The sequence below is a fragment of the Idiotropiscis lumnitzeri genome, chromosome 9 (assembly GCF_059441095.1).
Source record: "Idiotropiscis lumnitzeri isolate Australia: NSW breed Sydney's pygmy pipehorse chromosome 9, RoL_Ilum_1.0, whole genome shotgun sequence".
Lineage (NCBI taxonomy): Eukaryota > Metazoa > Chordata > Actinopteri > Syngnathiformes > Syngnathidae > Idiotropiscis > Idiotropiscis lumnitzeri.
The window spans coordinates 21,055,328-21,073,382 of NC_142399.1; the positions used below are offsets into that span (position 1 = coordinate 21,055,328).

At 43.3% G+C, this 18,055-nt stretch overlaps 13 non-coding genes across 13 annotated transcripts; all 13 read right to left on the reverse strand.

Moving 5' to 3' along the window:
* Positions 1 to 375: 375 nt before the first annotated feature.
* trnar-acg (transfer RNA arginine (anticodon ACG)) lies at positions 376 to 448 on the reverse strand. Its single transcript has one exon. It is a non-coding gene; the product is annotated as a tRNA-Arg (tRNA).
* A 2,140-nt stretch (positions 449 to 2,588) lies between these two features.
* On the reverse strand, positions 2,589 to 2,660 carry trnah-gug (transfer RNA histidin (anticodon GUG)). Its single transcript has one exon. It is a non-coding gene; the product is annotated as a tRNA-His (tRNA).
* Positions 2,661 to 3,533: 873 nt separating this feature from the next.
* trnar-acg (transfer RNA arginine (anticodon ACG)) lies at positions 3,534 to 3,606 on the reverse strand. The gene has a single exon. It is a non-coding gene; the product is annotated as a tRNA-Arg (tRNA).
* A 613-nt stretch (positions 3,607 to 4,219) lies between these two features.
* Positions 4,220 to 4,292, reverse strand: trnar-acg (transfer RNA arginine (anticodon ACG)). The gene has a single exon. It is a non-coding gene; the product is annotated as a tRNA-Arg (tRNA).
* A 1,464-nt stretch (positions 4,293 to 5,756) lies between these two features.
* trnah-gug (transfer RNA histidin (anticodon GUG)) lies at positions 5,757 to 5,828 on the reverse strand. The gene has a single exon. It is a non-coding gene; the product is annotated as a tRNA-His (tRNA).
* Positions 5,829 to 6,278: 450 nt separating this feature from the next.
* On the reverse strand, positions 6,279 to 6,351 carry trnar-acg (transfer RNA arginine (anticodon ACG)). Its single transcript has one exon. It is a non-coding gene; the product is annotated as a tRNA-Arg (tRNA).
* Positions 6,352 to 9,189: 2,838 nt separating this feature from the next.
* Positions 9,190 to 9,261, reverse strand: trnah-gug (transfer RNA histidin (anticodon GUG)). The gene has a single exon. It is a non-coding gene; the product is annotated as a tRNA-His (tRNA).
* Positions 9,262 to 11,934: 2,673 nt separating this feature from the next.
* trnah-gug (transfer RNA histidin (anticodon GUG)) lies at positions 11,935 to 12,006 on the reverse strand. The gene has a single exon. It is a non-coding gene; the product is annotated as a tRNA-His (tRNA).
* Positions 12,007 to 12,456: 450 nt separating this feature from the next.
* trnar-acg (transfer RNA arginine (anticodon ACG)) lies at positions 12,457 to 12,529 on the reverse strand. Its single transcript has one exon. It is a non-coding gene; the product is annotated as a tRNA-Arg (tRNA).
* Positions 12,530 to 13,306: 777 nt separating this feature from the next.
* Positions 13,307 to 13,378, reverse strand: trnah-gug (transfer RNA histidin (anticodon GUG)). The gene has a single exon. It is a non-coding gene; the product is annotated as a tRNA-His (tRNA).
* Positions 13,379 to 15,365: 1,987 nt separating this feature from the next.
* Positions 15,366 to 15,437, reverse strand: trnah-gug (transfer RNA histidin (anticodon GUG)). Its single transcript has one exon. It is a non-coding gene; the product is annotated as a tRNA-His (tRNA).
* Positions 15,438 to 15,887: 450 nt separating this feature from the next.
* trnar-ucg (transfer RNA arginine (anticodon UCG)) lies at positions 15,888 to 15,960 on the reverse strand. The gene has a single exon. It is a non-coding gene; the product is annotated as a tRNA-Arg (tRNA).
* A 1,985-nt stretch (positions 15,961 to 17,945) lies between these two features.
* On the reverse strand, positions 17,946 to 18,018 carry trnar-acg (transfer RNA arginine (anticodon ACG)). Its single transcript has one exon. It is a non-coding gene; the product is annotated as a tRNA-Arg (tRNA).
* Between the last annotated feature and the right edge of the window lie 37 nt (positions 18,019 to 18,055).

Here is an 18,055-nt window from a genome sequence, read left to right on the forward strand (position 1 = left end):
CAACAGACGGGTTTCGTAGATAGGACGACTGAAACAATGTTCAATGATTTTCATTGGCAGAAAACTCCTTCAGTATTTAATGAAACTCATACATTTCAGAAATCTTGAATCCCAATTCAGTGGGAATGAATTTTCTATTTTGCGGAATCTTGATTTTGAGATTTAAGCAACCTTTTCCAATGACAGGACGACCTTCTTGAAGGAAAAGTTACTTCTAAAATTGTGTTGAAGAATGTAACTCTCCAGGTTAATGTTTGACAAAGAGTTTATTAAGCACTGGAAGGACCTTCTCCTTGTTGACATTGGTGAAGTGAGCCCTCTCCAGTGAATTCATGAAAAGATACACGATGCACAGGTTTAGCACAAAATGTAAGACGAGCTAGCTAGGAGTCGAACCTAGAATCTTCTGATCCGTAGTCAGATGCGTTATCCATTGCGCCACTAGCCCCACGCATGTGTGTAGTTGTCTGAAAGACATCGGGTGGGGACGCGTATCTCTCCACTGGTCAAGCAAGCAACACTATTGGTGAAGCTTAGGCTGCCGTGACGCGGACTCGAACCGGGGTTGCGGCGGCCACTACACAGAGTACTAACCACTATACGATCACGGCCCCGAGTGTGTTGCTATGCAATGGCAGAATTGTCTCTCCACCGCTGACAGCTACACGTAAGGCCAAAATAAAATGCAACAGACGGGTTTCTTGGAAAGGACGACTGAAACAATGTTCAATGATTTTCATTGGCAGAAAACTCCTTCAGTATTTAATGAAACTCATACATTTCAGAAATCTTGAATCCCAATTCAGTGGGAATGAATTTTCTATTATGCGGAATCTTGATTTTGAGATTTAAGCAACCTTTTCCAATGACAGGACGACCTTCTTGAAGGAAAAGTTACTTCTAAAATTGTGTTGAAGAATGTAACTCTCCAGGTTAATGTTTGACAAAGAGTTTATTAAGCACTGGAAGGACCTTCTCCTTGTTGACATTGGTGAAGTGAGCCCTCTCCAGTGAATTCATGAAAAGATACACGATGCACAGGTTTAGCACAAAATGTAAGACGAGCTAGCTGGGAGTCAAACCTAGAATGTCCTGAACCATTATCAGATGCGGTATCCATTGCGCCACTCGCCCCACTCATGTGTGGAGTTGTCTGTAAGACATCTGGGGGGACGCGTATCTCCCCACTGGTCAAGCAAGCAACACTATTGGTGGAGCTGAGGCTGCCGTGACCCGGAACCGAACCTGTGTTGCTGCAGCCAGAACATAGAGAACTAACACTGATACGATCACGGCCCCGAGTGTATAGCTATGCAATGGCAAAATTGTCTGTCTACTGCTGACAGCTACACTTACGGCCAAAATAAAATGCAACAGACTGTTTTTTTTAGAAAGGACGACTCAAACAATGTTAAATGACTTTCATTGGCAGAAAACTCCTTCAGTATTTCATGAAACTCATACAATTCAGAAATCTTGAATATCAATTCAGTGGGAATGAATTTTCTATTTCGCAGGATCTTGATTTTGAGATTTAAGCAACCTTTTCCAATGACAGGACGACCTTCTTGAAGGAAAAGTTACTTCTAAAATTGTGTTGAAGAATGTAACTCTCCAGGTTAATGTTTGACAAAGAGTTTATTAAGCACTGGAAGGACCTTTTCCTTGTTGAGATTGGTGAAGTGAGCCCTCTCCAGTGAATTCATGAAAAGATACACGATGCACAGGTTTAGCACAAAATGTAAGACGAGCTAGCTAGGAGTCAAACCTTGAATGTCCTGAACCATTATCAGATGCGGTATCCATAGCGCCACTCGCCCCACTCCTGTGTGGAGTTGTCTGTAAGACATCGGGTGGGGACGCGTATCTCCCCACTGGTCAAGCAAGGAACACTATTGGTGAAGCTGAGGCTGCCGTGACCCGGATTCAAACCAGGGTTGCTGCGGCCACAACACAGAGTACTAACCAATATACAATCACGACCCCGAATGTGTTGCTATGCAATGGCAGAATTGTCTCTCCACCGCTGACAGCTACACGTAAGGCCAAAATAAAATGCAACAGACGGGTTTCTTAGAAAGGACGACTGAAACAATGTTCAATGATTTTCATTGGCAGAAAACTCCTTCAGTATTTAATGAAACTCATACATTTCAGAAATCTTGAATCCCAATTCAGTGGGAATGAATTTTCTATTTTGCGGAATCTTGATTTTGAGATTTAAGCAACCTTTTCCAATGACAGGACGACCTTCTTGAAGGAAAAGTTACTTCTAAAATTGTGTTGAAGAATGTAACTCTCCAGGTTAATGTTTGACAAAGAGTTTATTAAGCACTGGAAGGACCTTCTCCTTGTTGACATTGGTGAAGTGAGCCCTCTCCAGTGAATTCATGAAAAGATACACGATGCACAGGTTTAGCACAAAATGTAAGACGAGCTAGCTGGGAGTCAAACCTAGAATGTCCTGAACCATTATCAGATGCGGTATCCATTGCGCCACTCCTGTGTGGAGTTGTCTGTAAGACATCGGGTGGGGACGCGTATGTCCGCACTGGTCAAGCAAGTAACACTATTGGTGAAGCTGAGGCTGCCGTGACCCGGATTTGAACCGGGGTTGCTGCGGCCACAACACAGAGTACTAACCACTATACGATCACGGCCCCGAGTGAGTTGCTATGCAATGGCAGAATTATCTCTGCACCGCTGACAGCTACACGTAAGGCCAAAATAAAATGCAACAGACGGGTTTCTTAGAAAGGACGACTGAAACAATGTTCAATGATTTTCATTGGCAGAAAACTCCTTCAGTATTTAATGAAACTCATACATTTCAGAAATCTTGAATCCCAATTCAGTGGGAATGAATTTTCTATTTTGCGGAATCTTGATTTTGAGATTTAAGCAACCTTTTCCAATGACAGGACGACCTTCTTGAAGGAAAAGGTACTTCTAAAATTGTGATGAAGAATGTAACTCTCCAGGTTAATGTTTGACAAAGAGTTTATTAAGCACTGGAAGGACCTTTTACTTGTTGAGATTGGTGAAGTGAGCCCTCTCCAGTGAATTCATGAAAAGATACACGATGCACAGGTTTAGCACAAAATGTAAGACGAGCTAGCTGGGAGTCAAACCTAGAATGTCCTGAACCATTATGAGATGCGGTATCCATTGCGCCACTCGCCCCACTCATGCGTGGAGTTGTCTGTAAGACATCGGGTGGGGACGCGTATCTCCCCACTGAAACTCATACAATTCAGAAATCTTGAATACCAATTCAGTGGGAATGAATTTTCTATTTCGCAGGATCTTGATTTTGAGATTTAAGCAACCTTTTCCAATGACAGGACGACCTTCTTGAAGGAAAAGTTACTTCTAAAATTGTGTTGAAGAATGTAACTCTCCAGGTTAATGTTTGACAAAGAGTTTATTAAACACTGGAAGGACCTTCTCCTTGTTGACATTGGTGAAGTGAGCCCTCTCCAGTGAATTCATGAAAAGATACACGATGCACAGGTTTAGCACAAAATGTAAGACGAGCTAGCTAGGAGTCGAACCTAGAATCTTCTGATCCGTAGTCAGATGCGTTATCCATTGCGCCACTAGCCCCACGCATGTGTGTAGTTGTCTGAAAGACATCGGGTGGGGACGCGTATCTCTCCACTGGTCAAGCAAGCAACACTATTGGTGAAGCTGAGGCTGCCGTGACACGGACTCGAACCGGGGTTGCTGCGGCCACAACACAGAGCACTAACCACTATACGATCACGGCCCCGAGTGTGTTGCTATGCAATGGCAGTATTGTCTCTCCACCGCTGACAGCTACACGTAAGGCCAAAATAAAATACAACAGACGGGTTTCTTAGAAAGGACGACTGAAACAATGTATAATGATTTTCATTGGCAGAAAACTCCTTCAGTATTTAATGAAACTCATACATTTCAGAAATCTTGAATCCCAATTCAGTGGGAATGAATTTTCTATTTTGCGGAATCTTGATTTTGAGATTTAAGCAACCTTTTCCAATGACAGGACGACCTTCTTGAAGGAAAAGGTACTTCTAAAATTGTGATGAAGAATGTAACTCTCCAGGTTAATGTTTGACAAAGAGTTTATTAAGCACTGGAAGGACCTTTTCCTTGTTGACATTGGTGATGTGAGCCCTCTCCAGTGAATTCATGAAAAGATACACGATGCACAGGTTTAGCACAAAATGTAAGACGAGCTAGCTAGGAGTCGAACCTAGAATCTTCTGATCCGTAGTCAGATGCGTTATCCATTGCGCCACTAGCCCCACGCATGTGTGTAGTTGTCTGAAAGACATCGGGTGGGGACGCGTATCTCTCCACTGGTCAAGCAAACACCACTATTGGTGAAGCTTAGGCTGCCGTGACGCGGACTCGAACCGGGGTTGCGGCGGCCACTACACAGAGTACTAACCACTATACGATCACGGCCCCGAGTGTGTTGCTATGCAATGGCAAAATTGTCTGTCTACTGCTGACAGCTACACTTACGGCCAAAATAAAATGCAACAGACTGTTTTTTTTAGAAAGGACGACTCAAACAATGTTAAATGACTTTTATTGGCAGAAAACTCCTTCAGTATTTCATGAAACTCATACAATTCAGAAATCTTGAATACCAATTCAGTGGGAATGAATTTTCTATTTCGCAGGATCTTGATTTTGAGATTTAAGCAACCTTTTCCAATGACAGGACGACCTTCTTGAAGGAAAAGTTACTTCTAAAATTGTGTTGAAGAATGTAACTCTACAGGTTAATGTTTGACAAAGAGTTTATTAAGCACTCGAATGACCTTCTCCTTGTTGACATTGGTGAAGTGAGCCCTCTCCAGTGAATTCATGAAAAGATACACGATGCACAGGTTTAGCACAAAATGTAAGACGAGCTAGCTGGGAGTCAAACCTAGAATCTTCTGATCCGTAGTCAGATGCGTTATCCATTGCGCCACTCGCCCCACTCATGTGTGGAGTTGTCTGTAAGACATCTGGGGGGACTCTTATCTCCCCACTTGTCAAGCAAGCAACTCTATGGGTGGAGCTGAGGCTGCCGTGACCCAGAACCGAACCTGTGTTGCTGCGGCCAGAACATAGAAAACTAACACTGATACGATCACGGCCCCGAGTGAATAGCTATGCGATGGCAAAATTGTCTGTCTACCGCTGACAGCTACACGTACGGCCAAAATAAAATGCAACAGACTGTTTTTTTTAGAAAGGACGACTCAAACAATGTTAAATGACTTTCATTGGCAGAAAACTCCTTCAGTATTTCATGAAACTCATACAATTCAGAAATCTTGAATACCAATTCAGTGGGAATGAATTTTCTATTTCGCAGGATCTGGATTTTGAGATTTAAGCAACCTTTTCCAATGACAGGACGACCTTCTTGAAGGAAAAGGTACTTCTAAAATTGTGTTGAAGAATGTAACTCTCCAGGTTAATGTTTGACAAAGAGTTTATTAAGCACTGGAAGGACCTTTTCCTTGTTGAGATTGGTGAAGTGAGCCCTCTCCAGTGAATTCATGAAAAGATACACGATGCACAGGTTTAGCACAAAATGTAAGACGAGCTAGCTGGGAGTCAAACCTCAAATGTCCTGAACCATTATCAGATGCGGTATCCATTGCGCCACTCGCCCCACTCCTGTGTGGAGTTGTCTGTAAGACATCGGGTGGGGACGCGTATGTCCCCACTGGTCAAGCAAGTAACACTATTGGTGAAGCTGAGGCTGCCGTGACCCGGATTCGAACCGGGGTTGCTGCGGCCACAACACAGAGTACTAACCACTATACGATCACGGCCCCGTGTGAGTTGCTATGCAATGGCAGAATTATCTCTGCACCGCTGACAGCTACACGTAAGGCTAAAATAAAATGCAACAGACGGGTTTCGTAGATAGGACGACTGAAACAATGTTCAATGATTTTCATTGGCAGAAAACTCCTTCAGTATTTAATGAAACTCATACATTTCAGAAATCTTGAATCCCAATTCAGTGGGAATGAATTTTCTATTTTGCGGAATCTTGATTTTGAGATTTAAGCAACCTTTTCCAATGACAGGACGACCTTCTTGAAGGAAAAGGTACTTCTAAAATTCTGATGAAGAATGTAACTCTCCAGGTTAATGTTTGACAAAGAGTTTATTCAGCACTGGAAGGACCTTCTCCTTGTTGACATTGGTGAAGAAAGCCCTCTCCAGAGAATTCATAAAAAGATACACAATGCACAGGTTTAGCACAAAATGTAAGACGAGCTAGCTAGGAGTCGAACCTAGAATCTTCTGATCCGTAGTCAGATGCGTTATCCATTGCGCCACTAGCCCCACGCATGTGTGTAGTTGTCTGAAAGACATCGGGTGGGGACGCGTATCTCTCCACTGGTCAAGCAAGCAACACTATTGGTGAAGCTGAGGCTGCCGTGACGCGGACTCGAACCGGGGTTGCGGCGGCCACTACACAGAGTACTAACCACGATACGATAACTGCCCCGAGTGTGTTGCTGTGCAATGGCAGAATTGTCTCTCCACCGCTGACAGCTACACGTAAGGCCAAAATAAAATGCAACAGACGGGTTTCTTAGAAAGGACGACTGAAACAATGTTCAATGATTTTCATTGGCAGAAAACTCCTTCAGTATTTAATGAAACTCATACATTTCAGAAATCTTGAATCCCAATTCAGTGGGAATGAATTTTCTATTTTGCGGAATCTTGATTTTGAGATTTAAGCAACCTTTTCCAATGACAGGACGACCTTCTTGAAGGAAAAGGTACTTCTAAAATTGTGATGAAGGATGTAACTCTCCAGGTAAATGTTTGACAAAGAGTTTATTCAGCACTGGAAGGACCTTTTCCTTGTTGACATTGGTGAAGTGAGCACTCCCCAGTGAATTCATGAAAAGATACACGATGCACAGGTTTAGCAAAAAATGTAAGACCAGCTAGCTGGGAGTCAAACCTAGCACGTCCTGAACCATTATCAGATGCGGTATCCATTGCGCCACTCGCCCCACTCATGTGTGGAGTTGTCTGTAAGACATCTGGGGGAACTCGTATCTCCCCACTGGTCAAGCAAGCAACTCTATTGGTGGAGCTGAGGCTGCCGTGAACCGGAACCGAACCTGTGTTGCTGCGGCCAGAACATAGAGAACTAACACCGATACGATCACGGCCCCCGAGTGTATAGCTATGCAATGGCAAAATTGTCTGTCTACCGCTGACAGCTACACGTACGGCCAAAATAAAATGCAACAGACTGTTTTTTTTAGAAAGGACGACTCAAACAATGTTAAATGACTTTCATTGGCAGAAAACTCCTTCAGTATTTCATGAAACTCATACAATTCAGAAATCTTGAATACCAATTCAGTGGGAATGAATTTTCTATTTCGCAGGATCTGGATTTTGAGATTTAAGCAACCTTTTCCAATGACAGGACGACCTTCTTGAAGGAAAAGGTACTTCTAAAATTGTGTTGAAGAATGTAACTCTACAGGTTAATGTTTGACAAAGAGTTTATTAAGCACTGGAAGGACCTTTTCCTTGTTGAGATTGGTGAAGTGAGCCCTCTCCAGTGAATTCATGAAAACATACACGATGCACAGGTTTAGCACAAAATGTAAGACGAGCTAGCTGGGAGTCAAACCTAGAATGTCCTGAACCATTATCAGATACGGTATCCATAGCGCCACTCGCCCCACTCATGTGTCGAGTTGTCTGTAAGACATCTGGGGGAACTCGTATCTCCCCACTGGTCAAGTAAGCAACTCTATTGGTGGAGCTGAGGCTGCCGTGAACCGGAACCGAACCTGTGTTGCTGCGGCCAGAACATAGAGAACTAACACCGATACGATCACGGCCCCCGAGTGTATAGCTATGCAATGGCAAAATTGTCTGTCTACTGCTGACAGCTACACTTACGGCCAAAATAAAATGCAACAGACTGTTTTTTTTTAGAAAGGACGACTCAAACAATGTTAAATGACTTTCATTGGCAGAAAACTCCTTCAGTATTTCATGAAACTCATACAATTCAGAAATCTTGAATACCAATTCAGTGGGAATGAATTTTCTATTTCGCAGGATCTTGATTTTGAGATTTAAGCAACCTTTTCCAATGACAGGGCGACCTTCTAGAAGGAAAAGTTACTTCTAAAATTGTGTTGAAGAATGTAACTCTCCAGGTTAATGTTTGACAAAGAGTTTATTAAGCACTGGAAGGACCTTCTCCTTGTTGACATTGGTGAAGTGAGCCCTCTCCAGTGAATTCATGAAAAGATACACGATGCACAGGTTTAGCACAAAATGTAAGACGAGCTAGCTGGGAGTCAAACCTAGAATGTCCTGAACCATTATCAGATGCGGTATCCATTGCGCCACTCGCCCCACTCATGTGTGGAGTTGTCTGTAAGACATCTGGGGGGACTCGTATCTCCCCACTAGTGAAGCAAGCAACTCTATTGGTGGAGCTGAGGCTGCCGTGACCCAGAACCGAACCTGTGTTGCTGCGGCCAGAACATAGAAAACTAACACCGATACAATCACGGACCCGAGTGTATAGCTATGCGATGGCAAAATTGTCTGTCTACCGCTGACAGCTACACGTACGGCCAAAATAAAATGCAACAGACTGGTTTTTTTAGAAAGGACGACTCAAACAATGTTAAATGACTTTCATTGGCAGAAAACTCCTTAAGTATTTCATGAAACTCATACAATTCAGAAATCTTGAATACCAATTCAGTGGGAATGAATTTTCTATTTCGCAGGATCTGGATTTTGAGATTTAAGCAACCTTTTCCAATGACAGGACGACCTTCTTGAAGGAAAAGGTACTTCTAAAATTGTGTTGAAGAATGTAACTCTCCAGGTTAATGTTTGACAAAGAGTTTATTAAGCACTGGAAGGACCTTTTCCTTGTTGAGATTGGTGAAGTGAGCCCTCTCCAGTGAATTCATGAAAAGATACACGATGCACAGGTTTAGCACAAAATGTAAGACGAGCTTGCTGGGAGTCAAACCTCGAATGTCCTGAACCATTATCAGATGCGGTATCCATTGCGCCACTCGCCCCACTCATGTGTGGAGTTTTCTGTAAGACATCGGGTGGGGACGCGTATCTCCCCACTGGTCAAGCAAGCAACACTATTGGTGAAGCTGAGGCTGCCGTGACCCGGATTCGAACCGGGGTTGCTGCGGCCACAACACAGAGTACTAACCACTATACGATCACGGCCCCGAGTGCGTTGCTATGCAATGGCAGAATATTCTCTGCACCGCTGACAGCTACACGTAAGGCCAAAATAAAATGCAACAGACGGGTTTCGTAGATAGGACGACTGAAACAATGTTCAATGATTCTCATTGGCAGAAAACTCCTTCAGTATTTAATGAAACTCATACATTTCAGAAATCTTGAATCCCAATTCAGTGGGAATGAATTTTCTATTTTGCGGAATCTTGATTTTGAGATTTAAGCAACCTTTTCCAATGACAGGACGACCTTCTTGAAGGAAAAGGTACTTCTAAAATTGTGATGAAGAATGTAACTCTCCAGGTTAATGTTTGACAAAGAGTTTATTAAGCACTGGAAGGACCTTTTCCTTGTTGACATTGGTGAAGTGAGCCCTCTCCAGTGAATTCATGAAAACATACACGATGCACAGGTTTAGCACAAAATGTAAGACGAGCTAGCTGGGAGTCAAACCTAGAATGTCCTGAACCATTATCAGATGCGGTATCCATTGCGCCACTCGCCCCACTCATGTGTGGAGTTGTCTGTAAGACATCTGGGGGGACTCGTATCTCCCCACTGGTCAAGCAAGCAACTCTATTGGTAGAGCTGAGGCTGCCGTGAACCGGAACCGAACCTGTGTTGCTGCGGCCAGAACATAGAGAACTAAAACCGATACGATCACGGCCCCCGAGTGTATAGCTATGCGATGGCAAAATTGTCTGTCTACCGCTGACAGCTACACGTACGGCCAAAATAAAATGCAACAGACTGGTTTTTTTAGAAAGGACGACTCAAACAATGTTAAATGACTTTCATTGGCAGAAAACTCCTTCAGTATTTCATGAAACTCATACAATTCAGAAATCTTGAATACCAATTCAGTGGGAATGAATTTTCTATTTTGCGGAATCTTGATTTTGAGATTTAAGCAACCTTTTCCAATGACAGGACAACCTTCTTGAAGGAAAAGTTACTTCTAAAATTGTGTTGAAGAATGTAACTCTCCAGGTTAATGTTTGACAAAGAGTTTATTAAGCACTGGAAGGACCTTCTCCTTGTTGACATTGGTGAAGTGAGCCCTCTCCAGTGAATTCATGAAAAGATACACGATGCACAGGTTTAGCACAAAATGTAAGACGAGCTAGCTGGGAGTCAAACCTAGAATGTCCTGAACCATTATCAGATGCGGTATCCATTGCGCCACTCGCCCCACTCATGTGTGGAGTTGTCTGTAAGACATCTGGGGGGACTCGTATCTCCCCACTAGTGAAGCAAGCAACTCTATTGGTGGAGCTGAGGCTGCCGTGACCCGGAACCGAACCTGTGTTGCTGCAGCCAGAACATAGAGAACTAACACTGATACGATCACGGCCCCGAGTGTATAGCTATGCAATGGCAAAATTGTCTGTCTACTGCTGACAGCTACACTTACGGCCAAAATAAAATGCAACAGACTGTTTTTTTTAGAAAGGACGACTCAAACAATGTTAAATGACTTTCATTGGCAGAAAACTCCTTCAGTATTTCATGAAACTCATACAATTCAGAAATCTTGAATATCAATTCAGTGGGAATGAATTTTCTACTTCGCAGGATCTTGATTTTGAGATTTAAGCAACCTTTTCCAATGACAGGACGACCTTCTTGAAGGAAAAGTTACTTCTAAAATTGTGTTGAAGAATGTAACTCTCCAGGTTAATGTTTGACAAAGAGTTTATTAAGCACTGGAAGGACCTTTTCCTTGTTGAGATTGGTGAAGTGAGCCCTCTCCAGTGAATTCATGAAAAGATACACGATGCACAGGTTTAGCACAAAATGTAAGACGAGCTAGCTAGGAGTCAAACCTAGAATGTCCTGAACCATTATCAGATGCGGTATCCATAGCGCCACTCGCCCCACTCCTGTGTGGAGTTGTCTGTAAGACATCGGGTGGGGACGCATATCTCTCCACTGGTCAAGCAAGCAACACTATTGGTGAAGCTGAGGCTGCCGTGAAATGGGCTCGAACCAGGGTTGCTGCGGCCACAACACAGAGTACTAACCACTATACGAACACTGCCCCGAGTGTGTTGCTATGCAATGGCAGAATTGTCTCTCCACCGCTGACAGCTACACGTAAGGCCAAAATAAAATGCAACAGACAGGTTTCTTAGAAAGGACGACTGAAACAATGTTCAATGATTTTCATTGGCAGAAAACTCCTTCAGTATTTAATGAAACTCATACATTTCAGAAATCTTGAATCCCAATTCAGTTGGAATGAATTTTCTATTTTGCGGAATCTTGATTTTGAGATTTAAGCAACCTTTTCCAATGACAGGACGACCTTCTTGAAGGAAAAGGTACTTCTAAAATTGTGATGAAGAATGTAACTCTCCAGGTTAATGTTTGACAAAGAGTTTATTAAGCACTGGAAGGACCTTTTCCTTGTTGAGATTGGTGAAGTGAGCCCTCTCCAGTGAATTCATGAAAAGATACACGATGCAATGGTTTAGCACAAAATGTAAGACGAGCTTGCTGGGAGTCAAACCTCGAATGTCCTGAATCATTATCAGATGCGGTATCCATTGCGCCACTCGCCCCACCCATGTGTGGAGTTTTCTGTAAGACATCGGGTGGGGACGCGTATCTCCCCACTGGTCAAGCAAGCAACACTATTGGTGAAGCTGAGGCTGCCGTGACCCGGATTCGAACCGGGGTTGCTGCGGCCACAACACAGAGTACTAACCACTATACGATCACGGCCCCGAGTGTGTTGCTATGCAATGGCAGAATTGTCTCTGCACCGCTGACAGCTACACGTAAGGCCAAAATAAAATGCAACAGACGGATTTCGTAGATAGGACGACTGAAACAATGTTCAATGATTCTCATTGGCAGAAAACTCCTTCAGTATTTAATGAAACTCATACATTTCAGAAATCTTGAATCCCAATTCAGTGGGAATGAATTTTCTATTTTGCGGAATCTTGATTTTGAGATTTAAGCAACCGTTTCCAATGACAGGACGACCTTCTTGAAGGAAAAGGTACTTCTAAAATTCTGTTGAAGAATGTAACTCTCCAGGTTAATGTTTGACAAAGAGTTTATTCAGCACTGGAAGGACCTTCTCCTTGTTGACATTGGTGAAGAAAGCCCTCTCCAGAGAATTCATAAAAAGATACACAATGCACAGGTTTAGCACAAAATGTAAGACGAGCTAGCTAGGAGTCGAACCTAGAATCTTCTGATCCGTAGTCAGATGCGTTATCCATTGCGCCACTAGCCCCACGAATGTGTGTAGTTGTCTGAAAGACATCGGGTGGGGACGCGTATCTCTCCACTGGTCAAGCAAGCAACACTATTGGTGAAGCTGAGGCTGCCGTGACACGGACTCGAACCGGGGTTGCGGCGGCCACAACACAGAGTACTAATCACTATACGATCACTGCCCCGAGTGTGGTGCTATGCAATGGCAGAATTGTCTCTCCACCGCTGACAGCTACACGTAAGGCCAAAATAAAATGCAACAGACGGGTTTCTTAGAAAGGACGACTGAAACAATGTTCAATGATTTTCATTGGCAGAAAACTCCTTCAGTATTTAATGAAACTCATACATTTCAGAAATCTTGAATCCCAATTCAGTGGGAATGAATTTTCTATTTTGCGGAATCTTGATTTTGAGATTTAAGCAACCTTTTCCAATGACAGGACGACCTTCTTGAAGGAAAAGGTACTTCTAAAATTGTGATGAAGAATGTAACTCTCCAGGTTAATGTTTGACAAAGAGTTTATTAAGCACTGGAAGGACCTTTTCCTTGTTGACATTGGTGATGTGAGCCCTCCCCAGTGAAATCATGAAAAGATACACGATGCACAGGTTTAGCACAAAATGTAAGACCAGCTAGCTGGGAGTCAAACCTAGAATGTCCTGAACCATTATCAGATGCGGTATCCATTGCGCCACTCGCCCCACTCATGTGTGGAGTTGTCTGTAAGACATCGGGTGGGGACGCGTATGTCTCCATTGGTCAAGCAAGCAACACTATTGGTGAAGCTGAGGCTGCCGTGACCCGGATTCGAACCGGGGTTGCTGCGGCCACAACACAGAGTACTAACCACTATACGATCACGGCCCCGTGTGAGTTGCTATGCAATGGCAGAATTATCTCTGCACCGCTGACAGCTACACGTAAGGCCAAAATAAAATGCAACAGACGGGTTTCGTAGATAGGACGACTGAAACAATGTTAAATGATTTTCATTGGCAGAAAACTCCTTCAGTATTTAATGAAACTCATACATTTCAGAAATCTTGAATCCCAATTCAGTGGGAATGAATTTTCTATTTTGCGGAATCTTGATTTTGAGATTTAAGCTACCTTTTCCAATGACAGGACGACCTTCTTGAAGGAAAAGGTACTTCTAAAATTGTGTTGAAGAATGTAACTCTCCAGGTTAATGTTTGACAAAGAGTTTATTCAGCACTGGAAGGACCTTCTCCTTGTTGACATTTGTGAAGAAAGCCCTCTCCAGAGAATTCATAAAAAGATACACAATGCACAGGTTTAGCACAAAATGTAAGACGAGCTAGCTGAGAGTCAAACCTAGAATCTTCTGATCCGTAGTCAGATGCGGTATCCATTGCGCCACTAGCCCCACGCATGTGTGTAGTTGTCTGTAAGACATCGGGTGGGGACGCATATCTCTCCACTGGTCAAGCAAGCAACACTATTGGTGAAGCTGAGGCTGCCGTGAAACGGGCTCGAACCAGGGTTGCTGCGGCCACAACACAGAGTACTAACCACTATACGAACACTGCCCCGAGTGTGTTGCTATGCAATGGCAGAATTGTCTCTCCACCGCTGACAGCTACACGTAAGGCCAAAATAAAATGCAACAGACAGGTTTCTTAGAAAGGACGACTGAAACAATGTTCAATGATTTTCATTGGCAGAAAACTCCTTCAGTATTGAATGAAACTCATACATTTCAGAAATCTTGAATCCCAATTCAGTTGGAATGAATTTTCTATTTTGCGGAATCTTGATTTTGAGATTTAAGCAACCTTTTCCAATGACAGGACGACCTTCTTGAAGGAAAAGGTACTTCTAAAATTGTGATGAAGAATGTAACTCTCCAGGTTAATGTTTGACAAAGAGTTTATTAAGCACTGGAAGGACCTTTTCCTTGTTGACATTGGTGAAGTGAGCCCTCTCCAGTGAATTCATGAAAACATACACGATGCACAGGTTTAGCACAAAATGTCAGACGAGCTAGCTGAGAGTCAAACCTAGAATGTCCTGAACCATTATCAGATGCGGTATCCATTGCGCCACTCGCCCCACTCATGTGTGGAGTTGTCTGTAAGACATCTGGGGGAACTCGTATCTCCCCACTGGTCAAGCAAGCAACTCTATTGGTGGAGCTGAGGCTGCCGTGAACCGGAACCGAACCTGTGTTGCTGCGGCCAGAACATAGAGAACTAACACCGATACGATCACGGCCCCCGAGTGTATAGCTATGCAATGGCAAAATTGTCTGTCTACTGCTGACAGCTACACTTACGGCCAAAATAAAATGCAACAGACTGTTTTTTTTAGAAAGGACGACTCAAACAATGTTAAATGACTTTCATTGGCAGAAAACTCCTTCAGTATTTCATGAAACTCATACAATTCAGAAATATTGAATACCAATTCAGTGGGAATGAATTTTCTATTTCGCAGGATCTTGATTTTGAGATTTAAGCAACCTTTTCCAATGACAGGACGACCTTCTTGAAGGAAAAGTTACTTCTAAAATTGTGTTAAAGAATGTAACTCTCCAGGTTAATGTTTGACAAAGAGTTTATTAAGCACTGGAAGGACCTTCTCCTTGTTGACATTGGTGAAGTGAGCCCTCTCCAGTGAATTCATGAAAAGATACACGATGCACAGGTTTAGCACAAAATGTAAGACGAGCTAGCTGGGAGTCAAACCTCAAATGTCCTGAACAATTATCAGATGCGGTATCCATTGCGCCACTCGCCCCACTCATGTGTGGAGTTGTCTGTAAGACATCGGGTGGGGACGCGTATGTCCCCATTGGTCAAGCAAGCAACACTATTGGTGAAGCTGAGGCTGCCGTGACCCGGATTCGAACCGGGGTTGCTGCGGCCACAACACAGAGTACTAACCACTATACGATCACGGCCCCGAGTGAGTTGCTATGCAATGGCAGAATTATCTCTGCACCGCTGACAGCTACACGTAAGGCCAAAATAAAATGCAACAGACGGGTTTCTTAGAAAGGACGACTGAAACAATGTTCAATGATTTTCATTGGCAGAAAACTCCTTCAGTATTTAATGAAACTCATACATTTCAGAAATCTTGAATCCCAATTCAGTGGGAATGAATTTTCTATTTTGCGAAATCTTGATTTTGAGATTTAAGCAACCTTTTCCAATGACAGGACGACCTTCTTGAAGGAAAAGGTACTTCTAAAATTGTGTTGAAGAATGTAACTCTCCAGGTTAATGTTTGACAAAGAGTTTATTCAGCAGTGGAAGGACCTTCTTCTTGTTGACATTGGTGAAGAAAGCCCTCTCCAGAGAATTCATGAAAAGATACACAATGCACAGGTTTAGCACAAAATGTAAGACGAGCTAGCTAGGAGTCGAACCTAGAATCTTCTGATCCGAAGTCAGATGCGGTATCCATTGCGCCACTAGCCCCACGCATGTGTGTAGTTGTCTGAAAGACATCGGGTGGGGACGCGTATCTCTCCACTGGTCAAGCAAGCAACACTATTGGTGAAGCTTAGGCTGTCGTGACGCGGACTCGAACCGGGGTTGCGGCGGCCACTACACAGAGTACTAACCACTATACGATCACGGCCCCGAGTGTGTTGCTATGCAATGGCAGTATTGTCTCTCCACCGCTGACAGCTACACGTAAGGCCAAAATAAAATACAACAGACGGGTTTCTTAGAAAGGACGACTGAAACAATGTATAATGATTTTCATTGGCAGAAAACTCCTTCAGTATTTAATGAAACTCATACATTTCAGAAATCTTGAATCCCAATTCAGTGGGAATGAATTTTCTATTTTGCGGAATCTTGATTTTGAGATTTAAGCAACCTTTTCCAATGACAGGACGACCTTCTTGAAGGAAAAGGTACTTCTAAAATTGTGATGAAGAATGTAACTCTCCAGGTTAATGTTTGACAAAGAGTTTAATCAGCACTGGAAGGACCTTCTCCTTGTTGACATTGGTGAAGTGAGCACTCCCCAGTGAATTCATGAAAAGATACACGATGCACAGGTTTAGCACAAAATGTAAGACGAGCTAGCTGGGAGTCAAACCTAGAATGACCTGAACCATTATCAGATGCGGTATCCATTGCGCCACGCGCCCCACTCATGTGTGGAGTTGTCTGTAAGACATCGGGTGGGGACGCGTATCTCCCCACTGGTCAAGCAAGGAACACTATTGGTGAAGCTGAGGCTGCCGTGACCCGGATTCGAAACGGGGTTGCTGCGGCCACTACACAGAGGACTAACCACTATACGATCACGGCCCCGAGTGTGTTGCTATGCAATGGCAGAATTGTCTCTCCACCGATGATAGCTACACGTAAGGCCAAAATAAAATGCAACAGACGGGTTTCTTAGAAAGGACGACTGAAACAATGTTCAATGATTTTCATTGGCAGAAAACTCCTTCAGTATTTAATGAAACTCATACATTTCCGAAATCTTGAATCCCAATTCAGTGGGAATGAATTTTCTATTTTGCGGAATCTTGATTTTGAGATTTAAGCAACCTTTTCCAATGACAGGACGACCTTCTTGAAGGAAAAGTTACTTCTAAAATTGTGTTGAAGAATGTAACTCTCCAGGTTAATGTTTGACAAAGAGTTTATTCAGCACTGGAAGGACCTTTTCCTTGTTGAGATTGGTGAAGTGAGCCCTCTCCAGTGAATTCATGAAAAGATACACGATGCACAGGTTTAGCACAAAATGTAAGACGAGCTAGCTGGGAGTCTAACCTCAAATGTCCTGAACAATTATCAGATGCGGTATCCATTGCGCCACTCGCCCCACTCATGTGTGGAGTTGTCTGTAAGACAACGGGTGGGGACGCGTATGTCTCCATTGGTCAAGCAAGCAACACTATTGGTGAAGCTGAGGCTGCCGTGACCCGGATTCGAACCGGGGTTGCTGCGGCCACAACACAGAGTACTAAACACTATACGATCACGGCCCCGTGTGAGTTGCTATGCAATGGCAGAATTATCTCTGCACCGCTGACAGCTACACGTAAGGCCAAAATAAAATGCAACAGACGGGTTTCGTAGATAGGACGACTGAAACAATGTTAAATGATTTTCATTGGCAGAAAACTCCTTCAGTATTTAATGAAACTCATACATTTCAGAAATCTTGAATCCCAATTCAGTGGGAATGAATTTTCTATTTTGCGGAATCTAGATTTTGAGATTTAAGCTACCTTTTCCAATGACAGGACGACCTTCTTGAAGGAAAAGGTACTTCTAAAATTGTGTTGAAGAATGTAACTCTCCAGGTTAATGTTTGACAAAGAGTTTATTCAGCAGTGGAAGGACCTTCTCCTTGTTGACATTGGTGAAGAAAGCCCTCTCCAGAGAATTCATAAAAAGATACACAATGCACAGGTTTAGCACAAAATGTAAGACGAGCTAGCTAGGAGTCGAACCTAGAATCTTCTGATCCGTAGTCAGATGCGTTATCCATTGCGCCACTAGCCCTACGCATGTGTGTAGTTGTCTGAAAGACATCGGGTGG